The sequence below is a fragment of the Rhodamnia argentea genome, chromosome 8 (assembly GCF_020921035.1).
Source record: "Rhodamnia argentea isolate NSW1041297 chromosome 8, ASM2092103v1, whole genome shotgun sequence".
Classification (NCBI taxonomy): Eukaryota; Viridiplantae; Streptophyta; class Magnoliopsida; order Myrtales; family Myrtaceae; genus Rhodamnia; species Rhodamnia argentea.
Genome location: NC_063157.1, coordinates 29796293 through 29817538, shown reverse-complemented (window position 1 = coordinate 29817538; position 21246 = coordinate 29796293). Strand labels below are relative to the sequence as shown.

The window sequence follows — 21246 nt, the reverse complement described above, 5'->3', positions numbered from 1 at the left end:
TAATTTGATGTTAAGAAACACTTTTTATGTACATTCTTTTAGATGAAATTTTGTTTTCATACCATGTCTGGACATGCGTGGTTACTATTTTGAAATAAAGAAGAGTGTGATTTTTATTTTTTTTAATTCAAATAAGATTGGGTGCTGCAATAAGTCCAATAGATCGTACGGATTGTGTTTAACTCCCAACGATATATACGTCATTTATACAGCTGAAAAGACTATCTCCAAAAGAACTCTACTTAAGAAACAGTTTTATGTATTATGGCAAAAACATTTTGGTCACATTTCTGGGGAAATAGTGGAAAGGCTAATAAAGGCCGATAAAATAAAGAACAAATTTGCAGTCCGTACTTCCGACCGGTTGGAGGTCATTTACACCGATATCAGTGGGCCCTATACTGCAACCTTGTATAGAAATTTTTATGTTATCGCTTTTATGGATGACTATTCCCGATATGGTTATCTGTTCTTGATTAAAGAGAAGTCTGAGTCTCCCGACATGTTCAAGATATTTCAGACTCAAGTGGAGAAACAACTGGGAAAAGTCATAAAGGTTGTCAGATCGGACCGATATAGTGAGTATTTTGGCGGACATGGCGATGCTGGACGGTTTAAAGGGCTAATTACTAAATACTTAGATGATTCCGGAATAGTAGCTCAATTTACTATGTCTAGGAGTCCCGAACAGAATTGTGTAGTCAAAAGGTGTAATTGCACCCTCATGGATATAATGAGGAGTATGATTCGTAGAATCAACTTACCTATTTTTCTATGAGGTGAGGCATTGAAAATAATGATTTATGTTTTGAATCGGGTTCCTACCAAAACTATTTCATTAACTCCTTTTGAGTTATGAACTGGACGTAAACCTAGCTTAAATGATGTGAAAGTTTGGAGTTGTCCCGCAGAAATGAAGTTATATGATCCAACATTAAGTAAGTTAGACTCTAGAACCACTCGGTGTTACTTCGCATCTTGTCCGGATCATTCGAAGGGATATCGATTTTTTAACCATAATGGAGGCATAAGAATTGCTGAATCACATACAGTGAAGTTTTTGAAATTTGATATGGCAAAAAAGGATGGCTGCTCAAAGACTAAAGAAGATAACAATACGGTGGGGATTACTAAATCATTTTCTCTACCAATATAGACGATTATGGAACCTCCCATTCTACGTATTAAGCCTAGTGGGCTTCAAGATCCCATTGTTGAGACAATTCATGATGAAGTTACTCAAGCCCCACAATTACAAGATTAAGCTGAAGTTGCTCCACTTAGGAGGTTTATTAGGCAGAGATGATAAGCTATTTTACCGAACTATGTAGTATATCTAGGGGAACAGGACTACGATATCGCTTGTGTGGTTGATCCAGTTATTTATACAAATGTCATTTCTTGTCCTCAATCGGATCTGTGGTTAGATGCGATAAAAAATGAGATGCAGTCTATGTGACATAATGGTGTTTAGAAGCTTGTTGAATTCCCTAGAGGTCACAATGTCTAATAAGATAAGATATAAGGATTCTTAGAGTGTGCGTGGTAACACTCCTGGGAGTGAATTTCTGCTCTAAAAGTGCTTCTAGAGCAGAAATCCATTTGGTAACATAACTTTTAAAGTAGAAATCCGTTTGGCAAAATTTTTTACTTTTGAAAGAAATTTCTACTTCTGAAGTGAATTTTCACTTATGAAGTTGTTTTTTTTTTTTTCCAATTTGAGAATTTAAAAAAAATATCTTCTTAACTCAAGAAGTACTTCTCGCTTAACCAAGAAAAAAAAACTCAAGAAGTACTTCTTGCCCCGCCCTATTTTAATTACGGTTTCAACTTCTTTTCAATCGCGCCCGCTTACGCCACTGTCAACCTCAGCCGCCACCCACCACCGCCCGTCGCTGCCCGCAACCACCGCTACCCCCCACCGACCACCGTCGGCCGCCGTCCATCACCGCCCGCGACTACCACCAACTGCCGACTATCGCCCGCCATTACTTGCTACGGCTACCCCCTGTCGCCAACCACCGCTACCCACTGCCGCCAACCACCGGCGACCACCACTGCTCCCTAACGGCAACTATTGACCATTACCCACCCGCTGCCCTAATCTACCACAAACCTCTGTTGGCCGTCGTTGTCGTCGCCCGCGCTAACCACCACCGTTGCCCTCCGTCAAGTCGTCGTCTTCAGCCACTAGAGTAGAAGATAATTAATAATTTCTTTTTATTTTTAAAATGTAAATAATATCTTTAATAATAAATTTTTTTAAAATAAATTTAAAAAGTTCAAAAATGAAGTACAAATTTTTCGACAGCCAATAATAATTTTTCAGAGAAGATTTTGTGATAATAATGTTTTAGAAATAGAAATTTTCAACCGTTACCAAATGAATTTCTTTGATCCGAAATAAACATTTGGAGCAGTAGTAGAAAAATTAACTTCTGATCAGAAATTAATTTCCGAAGCAAAAATGTTATCATGCATGCCCTTAACTAATCCAATATGAGCTGGCTAATGTGGTCGAGTTTGACCCAGCCCGTGATGAGAGGGGCCTGCTAAAAACTCTATAAATAGCGCTCCAGCCCTTCCTCTAGCTCTAATGATTAGTAAATCACTTCACATAAGGATTTGAGAGAAAGTAAGGGGCAACTTATCAAGCCGATCATATGGAGGGTAATAGAGGAGAATATCTTGTGTTCGAACCATCTTGATTTCGCTTGAAGTAACATGGAATCGAAATCAAGTGCACAAACTCTTTTCTTTCTCCATACATCATTCTATTTCTATCGTTGATGATTCAGAGATTGCCATCATAATGTTTTTAGTGGCTTACAAAGGAGTCTTCGACGACCTAGATGCCAATGCTATGGCGAAGAATCAATTGTAGGTGGAGTTGCGAAGCTTGATCAGGTCATTGAAGCGGAGAGATCGGACGTCACAATGCGATTGCAAGGCATGAATGCCAACAAGTTGATAGAAGATAGAGACGGAGGTGGAGGTGGAGGTGGAGGTGGAGAGGAGAGGCTCACATAGATGAACAAAGCTTTGGCGTTGGCGAATGGGAGTGAAAGTTTCAATGGTTTCCATTCTTTATCGCCTAACGGCCTTCACAATATCACTGTTCTCGTTCTCCATGAATCTGGAATATTTACAAAATTTTTTGTTTTGTTTTATGCGCCTCTCCTTTTTTTTTTCTTGATTTCTCAAGCAATGGATCAAATCCTCAACAAAATTTCAAGTGAGGGCACGAAGTGCTCTCATTTTCTCAAATAAATGCTTGAAATAAACTTTATTTCAAAAAATGACCTGAAGTGCCCTCTTTATTTCAAAGAAGGGCCCGATCGAAGGGCATTCTTGTCTTTTATAGTTTTAAATTTTTTCCTTTGCTTTCTTTCTTTTTTTTCCTTTCTTTTTCCCTTTTTCTTTTTCCTTTTCCTTTTTCTTTCCCTTCCCCAGCCCCACACCACGATGGGGCAGGGGTGTGCGCATTTACCTTCCCCATCTCTTGGAACACCCCATTGTTGATCATCAAGTAGTTTCTGAGGGTTGCGTAGTTGCCTCCCAGCACTTCCATCGGCGTCCGCATGTACGTGCCTAGGCCCGGGCCGATGCCACAAGTGCCTTAGCTTCTCCCTTTATGGTGTAGAACTCTACATTGGCGAGCCGCCGCCTTACGTAGAAGCCGGTCTTGACCGTGGCCTTCTGGGCCTCCCCCTCCTTATCCTTCTAGTACAACACCGCCTCCGCCACTTTTTGCTTCCTATAGAGCTCCCAGTTTGCTTTACAATTTTTCCATAAGAAGTTAGTCATCTTCTCCAAGTTGCAAATGTATGGTGCTTGTTTGTCTTCTCCAAGATGATAATGCAGACGCGCTGATAGTTTGCAAGATAGTTGTTGGTCAAGCTCCGACGTTGCAAATCCCCACTAGAAAATTCCTTAAAATGACCCCACCATTACAAATTGGATTCACGGTATAGCCTTGCCGAGGTTACACGACCCCGGGGGTTGCCTTACCTAGAGTCGGGCGACCCCGGCACGTGCAATCCTAAGGGTTACCTCACCCGTGCAAAACCATAAAATATACCTTGGTTTCGTAATCCACGCTGGCTTTACCCAGTAACTCGGCCTTGGGCTTCTTTCCATGGCAGCGCGTTTATTCTCTCAACCTCCCTTAGTGTCACCGACTTAGCAACATCCACCTGCGTGGCCGAGGCCTCTTTGGTCCAACCTGCCTTCTTCTTCGAGAGCTCGGCGTTGGCCTCCGCCAGCTCGGCTTCCCTCTTATTGTCGTACACCTTCACCTATGTCCTCATCCTAATCTCCTCCTCCTTCCCCTCCTTTGCCTCTGCGTCGATCTTCGCCGGGTTCCGCAACATCCGCCTTCACCTGAGCTTAGCCCCAACCTCGGCCTTCATCTTGGCCTCCAACACGTCTACTTTCACTTGGTTCGCTGCCTCCATCTACATCTTCTAGCCCAAGTAGGAAAAATACTCGTGCCCCGGCCAGCTCTCGCCTGACACCGGCCCAACGACGGCATGGGCAGCCCTCGCCCGAGGCGGGTGTTGGGTGGGAAAAGGGAAAGAAAAAGAAAATTAAAAAAAAATGGGAAAAGGGAAAGAAAAAAGAAAAAAATTAAAATAGTAAAAGACGAAAATGCACTTCAATCGGGCTCTTCTTTGGAATAAAAAGGGCCCTTCAGGATTATTTTTTTTTAAACAAGGTCCACTTCAGGTCCTTATTGAGAAAACGAGAGCACTTCGTGCTCTTATTTGAAATTTTCCCTCGGATCCTCCGTATTTCGGATCCAAGTCATATTTTTGATTTGCAAACCTTCCTTCCTAAATTTTGACCCAACATATGATGTGTATCTAAATGTTTAAACAATTATTTGTAAATTTTTAATTTAATTATTAAATTTAAAAATGTACGTCGTCCTTTTGTTGATTTAATTTAACAAAATTTGCTAATGTAACTTCTAATCTCTTAAGTAGGACTTTCAATATGTTATGTTTGCACGATGGACACCAAAAAACAAAGTTATAAGTGAATTATCATCATCTCAAAATAGGATAAAAGAATCCACGTTATCAAATAATAATGTACATGTTGACGCTCCAATTTTATTTTATTTTTCCGATAGTTGATAGATAAAAAGATAGACATGTAACTCTTTTTGTTTTTTCTGACCCCAAAAAACAAGTATTGTTTTTAAAAGTCTCATCAAATAACTTCTAATTTGACGTTCAAGTAAACATAATGACTACATTAAACATTTCTCAATAATTCAATGATCAGATTAAGTAAATTATAACTTTAAGAACGATATTGCATATCAAATTAAAAATTTCAAAAACCCCCATTTTCTGTCTTTTTTCTCCTAAACGAGTGTTTTAACATTGCAACTAAGCATCAAAGCAATAATAGTTTTACACTTGTCTTCACTATTACATAACACAAGTATAGAGTCTCTTGCTTTGAAAATATTTCAGTCACTTCTTCTACTTTCTAAAATGTTCTCAGCTAGTTACTTTACGAATATGACATCGAGGACAATAGCGTGAATTGGTAATTTCATCTTATCTCTCACTTATTTTGATTTTAAAATGTGAATCTTACCCAATAAACCGTCTTAACTCTTGAAAAATTTATCAATTTCCACACACATATATATATATATATATATGTGCAATTTCTTTGTCTACTATGTCAATTTTTTCTTTCTATTAACTAATAATACAAATAATTCATCGTAAAGAGATTTTATAATAAAAAAACTACAAAATGCAAATTTATCATGGACAAGAATTATTTGTGCATTTTTACTAAGTAAATATAAGAGAAAACACATCCAAGGGCCTGTTTGACAACGATTCCGATTTTGTTCCCAGAAACAGAAAAGATGATAAATCTGTTTGATAATGTAAATGATTCTGATGCTCAAATTATTTGATTCTTATCTCGGAAATAGATTTGGAGCAGAAACAAGAATAAAAAAAATTGATTTTTTGTTTGAGAATCACTTTTGAGAAACAAAACCAACAAAGTGAGAAGGCTCGGGAAGACTCTCACTTTGTTGTCGCGACCAAAAAGAAAAAAAGAATGAAGACTCGGGGAAGAATTCTCGATCCATCAGCTCCCCTTGCTTGTCCGTCGCTCGATCAACCAACTCCCACCACTGCCGTCTGCTGCCCACGTCGCACAACTTCGGTGAGTTTCGTTTCATCATTCGGTTCCCATGTCACCTTATCGTCTCTTTCCCATGGATCTCGCTTGAGGTGGCCCTCGCTAATTTGGGCGAGGGCCGGCCTCATTGGTCTCAAGCAAGGGTTGCCCTCATTGATATGGGGGAAGGCCGCCCCGGTCGGCCTCGGGTGAGGAAAAACATCCTACGAGGAGGAAGGTCGTTGATGCCCAAACCGTCGAGAAGGTCGAGCCTCCAAGTATCACTCCGAGTGGGAAAACGATGACGAATGGCAAGATAGATCTCAATATCACCATTTATTCACCCAGTGTCCCTTGAGAAGGAATAGGATAGCCGGATTCACCACATTCCATCCATCATATAGGAAGCCCAACCTATTCGAGTTGCTGGCCACGAAGGAGTGATAGTTGCAAGTTAAGAGACTATAGTGATGGTATTGAAACTCTTTCTCGGTGCTTCAAGTCAAATTGTGGCAAAAATTTAAGTGCAAATTGCTTATTGAGTTTATGTTCTTTCTTAAGGATCTTGCATATATATATATATATATATATATATATATATCCAGGCTTCGCCGAAATAAACAAACTAATTATTGGTTATTGTCGCAACTTGTCTTAACTCTTTCCCGAGGTCCAACAGGTTTAGAGGTATTATCATAGGTCAATGGTGTAGACTCTCTCAAGTCCTACCTCGCATAACATTGGATTTCTTTGTACCGATTAGCAAACTAAAATGCTACTAGGAGTTGCCACTAGCCTATTGGGGTCGGCTAGAAACCAATCGAGATACGAAAGTGTTATCTCGATTCATACGCAACCGTAGTTTCTAGGTTCGAGGACTTATTTACGCTAACTAGATAATTAGCGCCATTTCGTTACCTAACCGGTCAATATTCCCCGAGGTGACAACACATTTTGCATATCATGTTAAGCTTACCAGGCATCTAACCAACACTAAATGATCATGCATAATATTTTTATATTATTTCGTGCAATTACTTATTTATTCTTAACCTAGCAATATAGGAAGAGCGATGAACATGCAATTTTTCAAAAGACAGCGTTGTAATAAACACTCAATCATGTAAATATGCCAAATAAAGAAGTCAATGACCACATGCAAACCAAATCTATGATTGCAATATTTAAACGAACAACTATGACACGAAGGTCAAAGTACATCAGTCTCAGATTGGACTGGACATCGATCTTCGATCAACGCCAATCGAAGGCCTAGAACTCACATGAGGGGTAAAATGGTCAAGAAAACCATTTTTGTAATTTTTTGAAATTTTTTATTTTTTTGGAAATTTTTTTTTATTAATTAAAGGGAACCGGGTCCGGGTTGGGGTCAGGTCGTTGGACTTGATCCGACCCCCGGCCCGGTTTGTGCAAAGGGAGGTCACGTATCTTGACCGGAATGGGTCTAACTCTTCCTCCAGCCCAGCTCCCAACACCCAAGCCGATACAGCCCAACAGCTCCTCTCTTCATTCTCAAAACAACCCATCCTATCAGCCCAAAAATCTTTCTTCGCTCTTAATTCGGGCCTAACCTTAGCCATGTAAACCGAACATGCCCAAATAACAAGAGAAAATATTAGGTAGATTAGATTTGCCAACTAGATGGTGCATTAAACCATTGAGAGGTCGACACGTGGCTTGTCGGGCCCCACCAGTCAAATTTTGAAAAAAGCACAGATCCAACCATCTCCGTTATCTCTCTCCTCTCCTCCGTTATCCTCTGGTCAAATTTTTAAAAAAGAGAGCAGCAAGTCTCATTAACTCTCTCTCTCTCTCCAAGTGAGGTCGACGAACGCTTACTCTCCCCAAGTTCACTCTCTGTCTTCTTTGACCGGATCTCGACTCCACCACGAGACCAGGTCGGTCCCTCGACCGAAACCACGCCATAGCCGCTGCCGCCGCCGCTTCCACCTCCGCCATCCCGGAGCCCCTCCGTGTCACCTTCTCTCTCTCTCTCTCTCTCTGAGTCCGCGGCTTGCTCTGTTCTCTCCAAGTTCACTTTCTCTCCCTCGACCAAAACTACGCCGCCCCTGGGTCGTCGCCTCCCCGACCCCCATTAGTGGCTTCGGTTTGTCCTTTGCGTTCGACGACCTCGGGTAAGGGTTTTCAACCCAAAAACTGAACTCCTCTTTGCAATTCCTCGACCAAAACCACGCCTCTACCATCGTCGCAGCCGTTTCCACCTCCGCCAACCCGAAGCCCCTCTGTATCGCCTCCTCTTTCTCTCTCTGAGTCCACGTCTTGCTCTGTTCTCTCCAAGTTCACTTTCTCTCCCTCGACCAAAACCATGCCGTCCTTGTGCCGTCGCCTCCCCGACCCCCATTGGCGGCTCTGATTTGTCCTTTGTGTCCGACGGCCTCAAGTTAGTGTTTCCCCTCTTTGAAATCCAAAAGCTAAAGCTTTGCTTTGATCGAGGGTTTTGCAGAGTGTGGTAATTTGAACAATGCTAAACCGTTGTATAGTGAAATAGGATAGAGTAATTTCAAGCTGTGCGAACATATTATCAATATCCATTGGTTCGTCAATTAGGCATTGCAACTTGTTGTTGATGGGCTGGTGAAGGAGTGAAGGATTGACGAAGTGCAAGAGCTTGTGCAGCTTAGGAAGGTAAATAACATCATTTTTTCCCTTCACTTTAATTTGAAAGAAAAATATGAGATTGTAGAGCATACTTTCATTTTTTATTTTCCCTCATTTTGAGGATCATCTCTCATTTTCTGGATTTGGTCCCGTACCTCTATCTCATTTTGTATTGTAACATCATAGTCTTGCTCGGCTTCATCCTCAAGCTCTCCGCTCTCTTCTTGGTAAGGGTTTTCAACCCAAAACCTGAACTCCTCTTTGTAGTCCCACGACCAAAACCACGCCTCTGCCATCTCGTAGCCCCCCGCTGCCTCCTCATCTCTCTCCGAGTTCACGGCTTGCTCTACTCTCGTCCATTAAAGCTCTATCTTTGTGGAAATTGTGGGTGCTCTCTTTTCCAAGTGTCTTCCATTCAATTGATTCCACATCGGCTATTTTCTTTTTCAACTCATAAGTAGGAATTCTTGGTTAGTCACTTCAATTTGCTTGTTAGGACTTCTTGGATCGTGTGTTTGTAGACTTTGCTTGTGGTAGGTCGATGGTAATCCGAGCATCTTTGATGCTTCTTGGGACTTCAATTCTAGGAGGGAAGTAGTCGATAGGCTCTTGTTGCAGCAATTTCGAGCTCTGTATATAGTTATTTTGATGGAAATTTGCTAGATTTTTATTATTGCTGAGAAGCCAATCTTGAAAAATATACCCGAGGAACGAACTCACTTCATAGTTTGAGTGGGCACAATTTGCGTGTCTTCCCCCATTTCGAGCTATAATTTTGTGGAAGGATTGGTTTTGGGCATTTGCTATCAAGTTTCCTGCCCTCTCTTCACCTCCGCTTGAGGTCTAATTCCACGTGTTGCATCCGTTTTACAATATTTTCCGTCTCTGGTGAAAAGGCTATATAAGATTTGGGATATTTTTTAGATTATACTCCCACGCTACTTTGGAATTTCTTCAACTTGTCATAATTTTTGCGTCCTTTTTTTTTTTTTTGTCTTTTTCATTGCTGTGATGTTTCTCATTTGGTTTATACACAATAGTTTTGATTTGTTTATTTCCAATGTAGAGTTTTTTCGTCACCTAGTCCTTGCTTGTCTTATATGCGGTTCATTTCTCATGAAATGGAAAATATTACATATTGATAACTTATCTTGTTTGAGTACTCTTGGTTAAAGGAGGATGTAGGTCATTTTTGTCACTGATATTAGGTAGAGTACATCAAAATCATGAAGTTTCTTCCGACGTTTGCATGTATTCTTTGCATTGTTGTTGCACATGACTCATGATGGTGTCGGTTCATGCTGCTTCCTCAATGTGCTCCCCGACCGAGAATTTGCTTGTAGCATCCTATAATAAGCTGCAGTTGACTAACATTGAAGATATGTGACAAAAACATTTGTCCAACCATCAGCAATTAGTTATTCGATGCGAGAATTTGGAATGAATCTAACTAAAGTCAAGCGCCAAGTGGGCAAATATGAAGTGTGATGGACCATTAGCAAGGGAACATTTGCAAAAGTCAAATTTACAATAAACTCTGAGACAGGGGAATTGGTGGCTCTTGAGATCCTAGACGAGGAGAATGTTCTAAAACGCAAAATGGCTGAACGAGTTTCTTTCTATTGTCCGTCATGGTTATTCAATTGCCTCGTGCGCGTCTTATTCTTTTATTAGATGAGAGTGGATTTCTTATGTGGTAAGAGACAACTTTGGTTCGAGTGCATTGTCCCAACAAGTGTGGGTAATTACGTGCCTTCAATCTCTATTTGAACATGCTTTATTTTCATTAATGCTCTTATTTTAATCAATTACTAGTGTAAGATGATTGGTATCAAATGGATCTACTTGCATCTATGGATATCAATGTCATGATCAACTTGCACTTTATAGTCACAGTCACAACTCCTCGGATTGATATGGCTTGCCACGGCACTAACCAAGTCCGGCAAGTGGTCTTCACAACATATGTCTTAAATTGCACTTAGCGGAAAGTTGTCCGTCAAGTTATGCCACATCTTCTCAAATTGTCCTGAATTGGAAAATTAGCTTATCCAAATGCTTCTTAGTATGAAGATTTTGCCTAGACATGCCTCTATCCTTTTGGAGTTCTCATGGTGTCACTTATTGTTGTGAGACCATTTCCTGTCTTCGATCCGTTACTTGATATGAAAATATAGTTTAGACAATGTCTAATCAACCCAAGCACTCATCTCACATCTTTTTTTCCATCTCTTCTTTGACCACTCTGTGTGCAAGCTGGCTATGCATTTCCTTGCTATGTCGTGGAGTAATTTGTCCCTTTGATTGATTTGGCAGGATGATGGTTTTCTTCATACTACATTTGGAACTCTATTATGTTGCTCCCGAGGTTTGTATGTTCTTCGATTCTTGTTACCTTGATGACACTTTGAATAACTCTATGTTTATTGCTTTGGCTTGTAACCTGAATTTATCAACTCTCTTGTCTCTTCTTGTCTAGGTCCTTTACGATAGAGGCAATGATGGGAAACGACAGATCCGTGGTCTTGTGGAGTAATACTCCTCGTATTGCTTGCGGGTTCCTTGCCTTTTGATGATTCCAATCTTATGAACCTGGATAAAAAGGTCAGCATTTTTTTTAATTTCATTAAGTGTACTTCGAGTATTTTCTTCATGACAATCTAAGCTAAAAAAAAAAAAAAATCTAAACGATGTGCCTTATTCTATCAAAAAGGTTCCGCTTGCAATACAAGAAGACGACATGAGAATGAAGAACACCGATGGGAAGGCAGAGGGACCGAGGAATAAGCTCAAGGATTGACGCATTATATGCACCATTTTAATGTCTTACTAATTAGAGGTGCTCTTTTTGTTTGTCTATTATTTGTTATTTTACTAGGTCTAGTATTCTTCAAAAAGTAGATGGCTAGAACTTTACTGTTATGTTCCCACAGCTTTACCAAGAGAGAGTTGCAATGATCATTTCTTTGTAACAAACCGTTTTTTTGTAACATTCAATTTTTTTTTTCCTGCAGATCCTGTACTCTATTTAGTTCTCAGGCTAACATTACTCGAAAACTCAAAGACATCTAACGTGACAAGGCATTTTGTTTTGTTTTTTGTTTTGTTTTTTTTGTCATTTTCATGTACTTATCTATTTAGTTCTCAAGCTAACATTCAGGAAAGAAAAAAAAGAAAAGAAAAGAAAAGTTTTACGGAAAAAAGTTTCCTCAAGCAATTAAATGAGATAAAGTGATAACCAAACAGTCAAATATTTAAAACAGCTATTTGCCGGAAAAAAATAAACACATGCGCCAATCAAAATGGATTGCGAACTTGGATAATCGAACATGAAGCATGGTAAGATACATGATGAATGTGGACCAAAATGGACATTGGTCGCCCTCCTATGCGAAATAACGACTACGAAAAGAAAAAAAAGATTAAAACGCAAATGATTGTTCCGTTTTTCCGAAATCTTTGCTCTTTTTTTTTCTTTTTATAAAAAAAATGCATTATTACTTCTACATTATTTTTCTTAGTGGAATAGGAACATAAAACGAAGGTCGGTTATGAATCATAAAGAAATGTTAGATTACACAAAGTGGATTACCCTTTTTTGTGCTTTTCTTCTTCACGTTGTTTTGGTTTTTTTTTTTTTAAATTACAAAAAAGAAGGGGTTTCTAATTCTAGTTATTTTTTCTAAAAAATTTTGGGGCTCTATATATATACATATATATATAGGGATTGAAAATAAAATAAAAATCAAAACCTCATAATCAGACGTAAATCCCCTCAAAACAACACTGGATTACTATCAAAGGAGGGTCCTTTTTTTTAGGCATTTCCTAAAACACTCATGTTACAGTGAATCAATTAAAACCGACTCATGGAGTGTTTTCATGACCGCATATTTTGAATCTCGAGAACCGCAAACAGCAAACTTGTTCCTATCATATATTGTGTGAATATTATCTTCTGCCGTATCCAAAATTCTCTTCTACGGATGTTATCTCATGGTATAGATAATATTCTCTCCCGCAGATATTATTTCTTAGTGTAGATATTATCTCCAGGTGTAGATATTATCTCCTACGACATCCTTTCATCCAATGGAATTCCACGGCTCGGATTACATTGAGCCAATTGTTAATGAAAGTCATATTTTTCAGAGAAATTTTGAGCTAATTGGTGTTACTCTGTGCACAAGACAATCACGTCACTTTGTAGAGGAAACTAAACCATTTCGAGGCTTTCAATCAAAAGCAAAAAAAATGGCTTGCATTAATCGATCACATGAACAAATAACATTGTATTTTCTAGCCAAACCAAGGGTTTGCCTCTAATCAATTGGACAGTTCAAAGGAGATGGGAATGTGTAGTCGGATTGCGGTCATTCCCCCAGAAATGTAGCTTGAAACTCATTACAAACAAAAAAGATGCAACCAAAAAACGAAACAACAAAAATACAAACTCTTTAAACCTCCGAACAAGGGAAAGAAAAGATCTTAGGGTCTAGCTTCAAGGTCTACTCCCTAGGCTTCCATCTAGTCGGGCAAAGCTCATTGGGATCCTACACATACCGCAAGGCCTGCAGAAACAAAATTTCACAGAGGTGAAGATGATATATTTTGATCCAATTATGTAAGAGTGCCCCTTATTGCATATCATAATGAAGTTGAACTCAGCAGGGTGTAGAGGCACAAAAGATACAACAATCCTTCAAACTATTATCTGCAGTTGTTAGTTGACAAACAACCATAATATATAAAAGACAACGCTCGATTTATATAGTAGCCTTCCTTGCCTTCCCCAATATGCTCCATAAGTTACTAAAGCGGTTAGAACATCGTCCGTGGCATAATCGAACATAGGAAGCTAGTATTACAGAGGAAAACTTTAGAGTGAACACCAAAAGACAACAAAAAGCAGGTAACAATCCCCATTCTCATGCAAAAACTGTCTTCATCCTAAACATCATATGAAAACCCCCGCAAATTTGCCTTTTAAGAAATAATTAGGCTGCGTTTGGTTGTCGGGATTTCTGGTTATGATAGGATTGGATAGGATAGGATAAGAAATCTAGGGATTTGGCCATATCCTATCCATTGTTTGGTGAACTACGGATTTAAAGTCGGATATTCTCATATCCTATCCTATCCCGCATTTGGTAGAAACCGTATATCAATATAAAGGACATATATTCTCCTACGTGATGCTCATGAAATATTCCGATCTTTTTACTATAAAAATAACGTTCTCATACACAAAAAAACTTGAAAATATACACATTTTATTAGATTTTCAAACCTCTTTGCAAAAATAAATAAATAAAATGAAAATATAAACAAATGAGACAAGAAAGTTGTCATCATTCTAAAAGTTAGCTTTTATACGACGGATAAGAGAAATCCTATCCGACCTTATCCTACCCCCTCCTCTCGGATTTTTTTATCCGAGTTATATCCCCTCTATATCCGACATTATACTATCCGAGACACCTATCAAACACGGGATATGATAAAACATATCCTATCCCGAGTTTTATACAGACGACCAAACGAAGTCTTAGTGTTATCTATCAAATCTTCCCATGCTTATACATGCTTAAGTTAAAAACCAAATTTAGGTAGCAGGAAGACTCCCTCCAACAAACTAAACTAATTTTTATGGAGGTCGTGCTTCTAAAGCTGCATCAAATGCAAGTTAGTATCTACAAATATTAAACTCAATTATAGAATACTAACAAGTTTTCATCCGAGCAATTAGTTTTTGAAATTTTAAACTAACTTCACATGTTGAGAGCAATAGTAAAGCCACTCCAAGCCCTTGATGAGTGCACACATTCATCTAAACAAGGGATTCAATGCTTTTGGTAGGGTGGGGGAGGGAGAGACCTCGGTTTTTCTTTAAAGTGGTATGCACATTCCCGACTATTTAGGCTGCGACTGTGCATTGTCTATGCCTTCGTAATTGTTTGATTCATTCATCCCAAGATGCTAAGAGTTTGATGACCCCTATACAAAGGAATAACAAATTTGCTCATATTTTAATAATCAACATGCCTAAATAAATATGTCTCAAACAATCTCACATCAATAAAAGGCAAGTTGTACATGACTCAAAATGGTTCCATGAGATCTATTATGGTACTCCAACATCTATCCAAAAGAAACCATTAACAATAAATATTACCATAGTAACAAGAAGATGAGACAACATTGGGTCCGAAATGATTTTCATAATAAGCACTCGACTCGTGAACGGGGAAAATCCATTCATAATCCTTGGTGGCATGACGTATGGTGATTGCATCTGCAGTTGTAAAGAGGCACAATTAGTTGAAGAACATTCAGAAAAAATGATTGATTACCGGTTAATGCTTTCCTTGCGTCGATAGAAGCAATGTCGACGAAACATAAGTTAACACACCAAACTATTAAATACCTGGCTAGGGAATGGGCAAAATCCATTCAAAATCCCCGACGGCATGAAGTATGGTGGTTGCATCTATATAAAAGATACCACATTAGTAACATGTAAATACCCATTAAGGACTAAGAGGGATATACCTAATTATGAAAATTTAGATTTACTGTAGGACCACCAATATTGCTTGGATAAAAAGCACTTTGAATCTGACTTGAATTATTCAAATAATCCGGGAAATGGCTTTCATCATGCGTCGGTTGGACAACCAACTCAACATTACAAAATAATAAATATGATAATTGGCATCATGTAGCATAACTGAGAAATTTAACTATTCATATTAACTAGAACAATGTCACTTACCTCAATTTTCTATACGCATTGGGGCTGTTCCCTTAGATTTTTTCTTTGTTTTCTCACTTGAGCTTTTAAGCCTTCCATAAGTTGCTCCCTTTCCTCTCCTCCGAAGGGGGTCCAACACCAAAATGTCACACAAGGATGCCTCATTATCATCATCGTCATCACTAGCATCAGCATTCACAACCACACATGATTTGTAAGATGAAATTTCAACCTTCATTTTTCCCAAGTTCTTCCTCGCTATTCTCATAGTATTTACATCTTCCGCTCCCAAACTCATCACTTCAAAAGATTCTTACATTAACGTGGAAAATCGATTAAATTTAGATTCACCAGGTGACATTTCATTACATTCATCATTCACAATCCCTTGTTTGGCACCTTTAGTCCATCTTTTCAAAATATAGGAAGATGGAATATCCTTGACCGATATGTTCATATTCAACACGTGCAAGGCATGGCGACACAACCATCCTTTTGATTCAAATAATTTGCATTCACAAGAAACTGAAAAGTTTGCAGCATTAAATTTGACAACATGTTCACGATGAATCCCTCCACGCTTGAGAGTATAAACATAATCCGATCCATCAAATGTAGCACTTGAAATATGTTTGGAGAGACTTTGCAAAAATTCTTCATTGAACCTTTTAAAAATGGTACGGGTATACAATGAAGCAGCATGCATCAAGATCCCATTATCCAAAACCTGCAATTTGGGCTTCCCATGAGAACTGTAATCATCTTGACTTTCAATTTCTCTCATGTGTTTTAGTTGCTCTTCATAGTGGTGGACAAATTCTACAAGGGTCAATGTCTTGGTTGACATAAGTTGAAAGACATTATTGGTACTCTCACTCCTTTGGCTTGATGTTATACCACATGTAAAAGTATCGCGACCAAAAGCTAAACTCCATTTATGTCTAATGTCGTATAATCTCCGAAGTCAATTTGTATTCTCGGTGCCCCACTCCTCTTCCATTTCTCTCAGTGTAGATTCAAATTCATCCTCTAATCTGCATCTATACATAAGCATATAGAAATATTTATCCTTAAAATTCAGCTCCTTGTAAAGATGTGGAATGTTTTGATTGGCATTTTTCCCAATGTGCCAAGTGCATAAACGATGTTGTGTATTCGGAAATACTATTCTAATAGCTTTTGCCATAGCTTGATCTTGATCAATTAACATGGTTTTCGGAGCCCTATTTCCCATAGACTTCAAAAACGCCTCAAATAACCGGATAAATGAATCTGCAGTCTCATCCATAAAAAATGCGCAGCCGAACAAGGTATTCTTCCAATGGTGATTAACCCCAACAAAAGGTGCACATATCATGTTATATTTGTTGGTACGATACGTGATATCAAACACCAACACATCACCAAAACAATCGTAATCAAATTTGGACAAACTATCTCTCCAAAATAAATTTGTCATTCTACTATCTTGATCCACCTATACAACGTAGGAAAACATTGGGTTTTTCATTTGCATACAATGAAAATGATTCAAAAGACTTTCACAATCTCCCCCACTTATACCATCAGATTTTTCCCTTTGTAATAAATTTTGAGAATCACGCAAGATGAAACCCAAGTTTTTGCTTCCTCCAACTTTATTTGCTAAGTATTTATGTGCCATGGTCCCCCCAATTCCCGCTTTAGCCATATTCACTAAAGTATCCTTTTCATAATCAGATATCAACCTTCCACATCTAATGAAATGCCTTTGATTTTTCGGCACAAATGCATGATTATGCTCGGGAACGTACTCTATCACTTCATAGACACCATTATCAACCTTAAATTTGATACAAGCAAGACACCCACATCTAACTTCAAACCTCTCATATTTCTTTTCTTGATCAGATGAGCTAACGTAATGCCCTTCACAATTACACACAAAAGTCCGTCGAGTTATTTCTCCTTTCCTATTTCTAACCATAAGACCCTTCCTCACACCAAATCCTTTATTAATTGCATAGGCCACGTACTTGTGATATGCTTCAACATCATTTGAAAAAACCATCCCTACTGCAAATTCAAATTCTTTTTTCATATCACGCATTACATATGCAAGATGGGAAGTTTCATGCTGCAACCAAATGGACAAAATGTATTTGAGTAGTGCTTTTATTAAAAATATAATATCCCGTTTGTTACTTAAGAAAGCAAAATATGTTTCACATAATATGAGTGAAGAATTACCTCTGATTCAGCCATCCAAGAATTTTTACATGTGCGAATTAACCGATGTGATGACTTTAAAATAGAGATAGTTCTTCCAAGTTCCTTCCTAATAAAACAACAGAACAAACTTTTTTAGAACACAGGCCCAAAGAAATTTAAGGATTAAAATTTGCAGCTAAGTTATTATAGGCAAGAGGCTCTTACCAACAAAAGGTAGACAAGATAGCTCCAATCACCAAAGATGAAGAAGTAACGCCGAAATAATTACAATGACATGGGCAACGCTGTGGTCATACCTGAAGATGTGAAAAAAAAAAAAATAGACGAGCGAAGAATTGTATAGAAAATAATTGACAATGACATATGCATACGTAATAACTCAAAAGGCATGCAGCTAATCATCAAAAAGGTATCTCATGTAGAACTATCTATATGTAATTGACTAGGAACCAAAGATTATCGAAAGCTTTCAGTCTTGGTTTTCCCATTCAGGCATGCTACATTATAAATTATGTGTGCCAAAAGCCTTTTCCTAATGAAATACATAACATGCATTTTTAGAATGCAATCACTCGCACAATAACACTTTATGAGCGGTATTACCTTTATGTTAGAACACAATCACTTGCGCAGAACATACTTATGCTACACCATAACAAACTCGAGATTCCTTTTAAGTCTTAAAATTCGCACCGAGGTTATGCTACACAATTACTAAGTGACCTATGTCTACTTAGTGGCCGAAAGTTGCAAGCTAATTTGCGATGAAATAATTTCGCGGCCAATTTCGTCGTTAATTATGGTATTTGCCACAAAAACAGCAACGAAAACATTTTCGTCGCCAAGTTGGAGTCCAAAAATTTAGTGACGAAAATTCAAAATTCATCGCTAATTTACCGCAAATCCTGTCATGGAAAAAGTCATCGCTAACCAACACCAATATATTTTTTGGACAACATCAATATAAGGTTGAAATCGATAGGAAGCCTCTGTTGAGAACTTACATTTGAATCTGCTGTAAAATTGAAATACTGGAACACAATTGACAAGACCAAGTATACAATCCCAACAACAATACTTAGCGACTCACGCCTGCATAATTAGAAGACATCAAATTTATTGACTGATCCAACTACATAAGGAAACCCGAGTTTATGCTTTCCATAATCACATGCCAGGTGAACAATATATGAATCCAGTGATCCCAAATAAGCAATGAACAACTCGCCTCTATCACAAGCAAACACAAAATTCCATTACCTACTGTCTAGGACATAACTTAAATCTACAGCCTAATGAGAAAGACCACATCATTTGCAGCTGTAGTGTCCCAATTCCAAACCGCAGCTTCTAATTCAAGCCACTGGAGCTGTAGAGATGTCGTAATACGTCATTCCAGAATGTGAGAAACGAAAATAAGAATGCAAATCACGTTACTAAAAACCCCAGATAGCTACATCATAAATGTAACAGGTCCCAAACTTACTATAAGCGACTTCGTCTCATGAAGCCAATTGGAGGAAAGAGAATTCCACTCCTATCCAGCTCAATGTCACATATATAATGCGACTGTTGAGCAAATTCTAGTACAAGCATCCAAACGCGGTACAAAACCAGCTAATTCTATTTACAAACTCGACAAAGATCAAAATTTGCAGCTAAAATCATGCAGTTCGTGCAAAATACTCACACTTTTACGGTTCCCTGAGGAGTCTCCTTCTTGTTGATGTCGTATCCGAACAGGTTACGCCTCAGAACGCATGTAGAGGCAACCGGGATCAACTTCACCGTGGTAAAGAACCCTGCGAGGCTGAGGCAAGCGTTGATGAGGATTGACCTCTTGAGCTCTCCATCGATGTTGAAGTGGCACGCGATCAGATAGAGGTACGGGACCAAGAAGAGAGCGGACAGCTTGAGGATGAAGACGAGCAAGACTATAATGTTATAATACAAAATGAGACAAAGGTACGGGACCAAATCCAGAAAATGAGAGATGATCCTCAAAATGAGGGAAAATAAAAAATGAAAGTATGCTCTACAATCTCATCTTTTTCTTTCAAATTAAAGTGAAGGGAAAAATGATGTTCAGTTTTTGTGGAAACTGCGGCGGCGACGATAGAGGCGTGGTTTTGGTCGAGAGACTGCAAAGAGGAGTTCAGTTTTTGGGTTGAAAACCCTTACCCGAGGTCGCCGGACGCAAAGGACAAATCAGAGCCACCAATGGGGGTCGAGGAGGCGACGACGCAGGCGGCGGCGTGGTTTTGGTCGAGGGAGAGAGAGTGAACTTGGAGAGAACAGAGCAAGCCGCGAACTCAGAGAGAGAGAGAGAAAGGAGGCGACATAGAGGGGCTCTGGGACGGTGGCGGTGGCTATGGCGTGGTTTTGGTTGAGGGACCGGCATGGTCTCGTGGTGGAGTCGAGATCCGGTCAAAGAAGACAGAGAGTGAACTTGGGGAGAGTGAGCGTTCATCGACCTCACTTGGAGAGAGAGAGATAATGGAGAGAGAGAGAGAGAGAGAGAGAGAGAGAGAGAGAGAGTTAATGAGACTTGCCGCTCTCTTTTTGAAAAATTTGACCAGAGGATAACGGAGGAGAGGAGAGAGATAACGGAGATGGTTGGATTTGTGCTTTTTTCAAAATCTAACCGGTAGGGCCCGACAAGCCATGTGTCGACCTCTCAATGGTTTAATGCACCATCTAGTTGGCAAATCTAATCTACCCAATATTTTCTCAAACAACAAATAGACCAAGACCAACCCCAGCCTAGGATCACGGCTACCTTGTTCACCATCTTCTTCGTGCAGCAGCCTCTGCAACAATCAACGGCGATAGTGCACTCCCGATACCTCCAACCTCCGCTCGCATCATCGCTGCACTACCTAGGTTCACTCTGCCGCACCACCGCCAAGATTCGCTCCAACGAAGCTTCTTGCCACAAATGCCTAGTTAGCTTATCCAATACCGAAGCAATGACGCCGAGATTTGCCCAACACGCCACCGCCTCCGGTCAGGCCCGGACTCGCTTACCTCGCCCGCCCAGCCGGCCTCACTCCCGCCCCTCACGAGTCTTCTTTTCCATGGAGCAAAATCCTGGTAGCCTTTGCAATGTGATTCCCGAACCAATCCAACCTCGCGGGAACCTCTTGAGGGTTGGAGACCTCCACTAGAGATCTCCCAAACACCAGCTCGACGCCTGGCTGGCGACCCTCACGCCCAACACAAAACGCCGGACCGACATCGTCCAAGCTCCCGCCATACCATCGCCTCCGGTTCAAATATCCTCATGCATGCTACTAGTTCCGAGACTAGCCACCGCCATCGAGATCCGCTCTTGTGTCGCTACTTCGCCACCATGCTGGTAAGACCCGGTGCTGCTCGAGGTCTTCGAGCCGTTGCTCAAACACTATACGAATGGTTTTCGAGTTGACACCGGCCTTGCTCAACCACCACCTTTGCCGTCGTGGGACAGGGCCTCGAATCGG

At 39.6% G+C, this 21246-nt stretch overlaps 2 long non-coding RNA genes and 1 pseudogene across 2 annotated transcripts; 1 reads left to right on the top strand and 2 right to left on the bottom strand.

The window, feature by feature from the left end:
• Window positions 1-2903: 2903 nt before the first annotated feature.
• On the bottom strand, window positions 2904-8508 carry LOC125316336 (annotated as a pseudogene).
• A 2334-nt stretch (window positions 8509-10842) lies between these two features.
• On the top strand, window positions 10843-20961 carry LOC125316222. Its single transcript, XR_007199525.1, has 4 exons — window positions 10843-11167; window positions 11279-11440; window positions 14695-14696; window positions 20950-20961. It is a non-coding gene; the product is annotated as an uncharacterized LOC125316222 (long non-coding RNA).
• LOC125316221 lies at window positions 14953-18150 on the bottom strand. Its single transcript, XR_007199524.1, has 4 exons — window positions 17969-18150; window positions 17783-17870; window positions 15227-15289; window positions 14953-15094 (listed from the first exon to the last, which is right to left on the bottom strand). It is a non-coding gene; the product is annotated as an uncharacterized LOC125316221 (long non-coding RNA).
• Window positions 20962-21246: the final 285 nt, after the last annotated feature.